Source organism: Moschus berezovskii, chromosome 12 (genome assembly GCF_049115385.1).
Source record: "Moschus berezovskii isolate FMDL1 chromosome 12, NW_MosBer_1.0, whole genome shotgun sequence".
Classification (NCBI taxonomy): domain Eukaryota; kingdom Metazoa; phylum Chordata; class Mammalia; order Artiodactyla; family Moschidae; genus Moschus; species Moschus berezovskii.
In genome coordinates, this window is record NC_142471.1 from 73024272 (window position 1) to 73029373 (window position 5102).

General features: G+C 40.3%; 1 pseudogene; it reads left to right on the top strand.

The window, feature by feature from the left end:
- Nucleotides 1-2373: 2373 nt before the first annotated feature.
- Nucleotides 2374-4318, top strand: LOC129555368 (actin-related protein 3 pseudogene; annotated as a pseudogene).
- The last annotated feature ends 784 nt before the right edge of the window (nt 4319-5102 follow it).

A 5102-nucleotide genomic window follows, 5' to 3' on the forward strand; every position in this document is an offset into this window, starting at 1 on the left:
ATAAATACTAGCTGTATTGCTGTCTCTTATCCAGATTTTAAAGAGTATCCACAGGTTGAGTTTGTCCTAAAATCATCATGTTTTGCTCAGCCTGACACTGTTGCTACACATAATACTTCTTAGTTTTTTGCCAACACTAAAAGGAGGATATTTTGCATTATTCAGATTTCTGAACTTTCCCGGAAAAAAAATAGAAAGCTTGGTTAACACTGAAACTTTTGTTTGCTGAAGGAGAAAAATCAGCTGGAAGCAAGCAGTGCCTGCCTGCCCACTCTAGACAGGGTATGTGTTCTCTGGTGTTTCAGGGGCAGCAGTTGCTTGCTGCCTCCTTGAGCACATGTCATCCCTCACATCACACCTTGTCTGAGACACTCATCCAAACTATCTAGATAGTACATGGAGGCATTGGTTTTAAGACTCTGACATTTTAAAATAATAATAATTCATGAATACATCACTGATGATCACCTATAGCAAAACAACACAGCCTGGATATGAATGGTACTGTTACAATAGCGATAATCTTGATTGTCTCTAGCCAATGACTATTGACTACACACTATCGACCATGCACTGTCATAGACGCTGGATATAAATTAACCTTACTACTTATGAGAAACTTGCAAGGTAGGTATTTGTCACTGTTGTCGTTGCTCCGTTGCTAAGCCATGTCTGACGCTTTGAGACCCCATGGACTACAGCACTCCAGGCTTCCCTGTCCTTCACTATCTCCCGGAGTTTGCCAGATTCATGTCCCAAAGTAGGTATTATTAATTCCTTATCTTACATGCAAGAGAATGGAAGCTCAGTGAAATATAGCCACTCGCCCAAGGCCACTCAAGGTGTCAGCAAGACAACACAGGGCTATCTGGCCCCAAACCCAGTGCTTTTCCACCACATTGACCTGTTTTCCCCTTGTCAATCTTTCTGGCTTCTCTTATACAGTATTTATCCACGTACCAAGGAAGACTGAAAGAGGGAGATTTTAGTTTTACTGTGCATATGATGAATTGAAGCATAGGCAGACCCCAAAGGAAAAAAAAGTGACATAGATGAGTAAGCATAGTCCTGGGACAAACGCAGACATTGTTTCTCTATTAGGAATACTATGAAAATTAATTCAGAAAAAGAAGTGCTAGAGCTTTTTCCAACTAAATCCTCTGAAGTGAGACAAAAAGTTTAAAGACATAATTTTCCAGATGCTGATGCTCAGTCACATTTTAGAATATATAGATTTATATATATATAGATATACAAAACATTTCTATTTTGAAAGCATAAAAACCCCTTTCTAATAAAGCAGAGAAACAATGCATTTTCATTGACATTACAAACTGGGAATAGTATTTCAAGCAAGAGAATATCTTATGTTTGTGTGTACATATCAGTTCAGTCACTCAATTGTGTCCAACTCTTTGCAACCCTATGGACCGCAGTGTGCCAAGCTTCCCTGTCCATCACCAACTCCCAGAGCTTACTCAAACTCATGTTCATAGTCAATGATGCAATCTAACCATTTAATCTTCCGTTGTCCCCTTCTCCTCCTGCTTTCAATCTTTCCCAACATCAGGGTCTTTCCCAATGAGTCAGTTCTTCGAATCAGGTGGCCAAAATATTGGAACTTCAGCTTCAGCATCAGTCCTTCCAATGAATATTCAGGACTGATTTCCTTTATGATTGACTGGTTGGATCTCCTTGCAGTCCAAGGGACTCTCAAGAGTCTTCTCCAACACCACAGTTCAAAAGCATCAATTCTTTGGTGCTCGGTTTTCTTTATAGTCTAACTCTCACATCCATACATGACTACTGGAAAAGCCATAGCTTTGACTAGATGGACCTTTGTTGGCAAAGTAATGTCTCTGCTTTTCATATATAAGAGAGAGAGAGAATTAAGTACTCATTATTCATTTTCGTTAGGCTACACAAACATTTTCATAGTTTTACTAAGAATAATTTGCAGTTGCTTGTTAAATATTGTTTATTGTTTCACTGATACGGTTGGAGCTCAAATGATTATTGTTTTCCTGGATCATTTGTATTATTACTAGGAATTATGCTTTTTGATCTGTTGGAGTTTTTGCAAGCTTTTTTCTATATTCTGTGGGGGCTTCCCTGGTAGCTCAGCTGGTAAAGAATCTGCCTACAATGCAGGAGATGACAGTTTGATTCCTGGGTTGGCAGTATCTGCTGGAGAATGATAGGCTACCCACTCCAGTATTCTTGGGCTTCCCTGGTGGCTCAGCTGGTAAAGAATCTGCCCGTAGACCGGCGGCCATCTTGGCTTCCCGGGGAAAGGCGGTGTGAGGGGAAGAAGTTGTAGGGTGGGGGCAGGAGTGAGGAGGAGGGGAGAGAGAGCGGGAGGAGGCCCCGGCACGGAGCAGACGGCGGCAGCAGCAGCAGCAGGCGAGGAGGAAGATGGCGGGACGGTTGCCGGCCTGTGTGGTGGACTGTGGCACAGGGTATACAAAACTAGGATATGCTGGAAATACAGAACCACAGTTTATCATCCCTTCCTGTATTGCTATTAAGGAGTCAGCAAAAGTGGGAGATCAAGCTCAAAGGAGGGTGATGAAAGGTGTTGATGACCTAAACTTCTTCATTGGTGATGAAGCAATAGAAAAACCTACATATGCAACAAAGTGGCCAATCCGCCATGGTATAGTTGAAGATTGGGACTTGATGGAAAGGTTTATGGAACAATTGATCTTTAAATATTTAAGGGCAGAACCTGAAGATCATTATTTTCTTTTGACTGAACCTCCACTGAATACTCCAGAAAACAGGGAATATACTGCTGAAATAATGTTTGAGTCCTTCAATGTTCCTGGCTTGTACATTGCTGTACAGGCTGTTCTTGCCTTAGCTGCATCTTGGACCTCCAGACAAGTAGGAGAACGGACGTTGACCGGGACAGTAATAGACAGTGGAGACGGTGTCACTCATGTCATCCCTGTGGCTGAAGGGTATGTGATTGGCAGCTGTATTAAGCACATTCCAATCGCAGGACGAGATATAACATATTTTATTCAGCAATTGTTGAGAGACCGAGAAGTAGGAATTCCTCCAGAGCAATCCTTGGAAACTGCTAAGGCAGTGAAGGAGCGCTATAGTTACGTCTGCCCAGACTTAGTAAAAGAATTTAACAAGTATGATACAGATGGATCAAAGTGGATTAAACAGTACACTGGAATCAATGCTATCTCAAAGAAAAAGTTTTCCATTGATGTTGGATATGAGAGACTCTTGGGACCTGAAATATTTTTTCATCCAGAGTTTGCTAACCCAGACTTTACCCAGCCTATCTCAGAAGTTGTAGATGAAGTAATTCAGAATTGTCCTATCGATGTCAGACGTCCTCTCTACAAGAATATTGTCCTCTCTGGAGGTTCAACCATGTTCAGGGACTTTGGACGTCGCTTGCAAAGAGATTTGAAAAGAACTGTAGATGCCAGGCTGAAATTAAGTGAGGAATTGAGTGGTGGTCGATTGAAGCCAAAACCTATTGACGTACAAGTCATTACACACCACATGCAACGATACGCAGTTTGGTTTGGAGGATCTATGCTGGCTTCCACACCTGAGTTCTACCAAGTATGCCACACCAAAAAGGATTATGAAGAAATTGGACCTAGCATTTGTCGTCACAATCCAGTGTTTGGAGTCATGTCGTAAAATTGGCTTCATAGTTATTGGGGTTAGGGAAGTGGGGAAGAAATAGTCTTTCTGATTACCTGTTTTGTCTGGATGGCTGGTTTTAAACCTGACTTGAAATAATAAGACCAAACATTAATTATACAGGAATATTTTAATAAGGATATCAACATGCGAATGTAGAGGAGAGTCAAAATGATTAAGTGTTTTCTTTAGATTGAATATTTGAATCTTGCGTGTATCAAAAAGAAGTGGGTTTTAGTTCTTTTTGTGCCCTGGTATTTTGTATATTATTGAATTATCCAAGATTTGATGGGCTTTATCAGTATGTAGATAGCTCTATAATGCTTGAATTGTACACTTTGAAGTGTGTGCAATACAAGAGCTTGTTTATATTTCATACTTTTTATACTTTGAGGAAAAAAAGTCAAAGAAAAACTAGTATTTGAGGGTAAAAAAAAAAAGTGACCAAGTAAAGGATAAATACAAAAAATAGCCTGTGAGACTTGGCGTACACACACACTCATGGGATTCCAGTTATTATGAAGTGCTTCCACTCTCCTGTGCCCCCCAATGGTTTTCTTTGCAAGTGCTTTTGGAACTAAGAAGCTAGTGTCTTGAATTAACTGATGCCTGCTAGTGCTTTCTGATTACTCTCATTCTGTTTTCTCACTTTAAAGGAAAAGTAAAGACAAGACTGTTGGACCAGTAAAAAAAAAAAAAAAAGAATCTGCCCGTAATGCAGGAGACCTTGGTTTGGAAGATCCCCTGGATAAGGGAATGGCTACCCACTCCAGTATTCTGGCCTGGAAAATTCCACGGACTGTATAGCCCATGGGGTCACAAAGAGTCAGACACAACCCAGAGACTTTCACTCACTCTGATTCTCCAAGAAACAAAGTACTCAATGCAATGTTTCAGTTTCAGAATAAATTACTTAAAATGCCCTGAAAGTCTGTCTTTTCTCCTTCCCTCTCTGGAAAAAATAGGAAAGCAAGGTATAAATTGCCCCAGTAATAGTCTGGCAGCTCTGGTATCCACTCTTTGATCATCAAATCGTATTTATATGGCCTAATTAATAATATTTTTCAAATACAATAGTAAATGCAGGTGAGCTAAGAAATGCTTAGGAGAACAGAAAGAAACAAAATACCACTGAAATATTGCAGAGAAATCACTTACAGACCAATTCCTCCAAGCCCCCAAAATAATTAACTCCAGAGAGTTCATGAACTCTCAAATATTGATAGGCATTCCACCATGGCAGTTACTAAATAGAGTCACCAAAACTGTTTATAAACAAATGACCTGTTGCTTCAGAAAAGGGGTAAAGTATATCTCAAAATTCTTTGCATTTGTCTCAATTGCTATGCTTACTATGTTCCAAGCAAGAATAAATGGGGTGGGAGGTGGGGCGTGAGGATGTGATCCTAATAAGTCACACAGAGGAA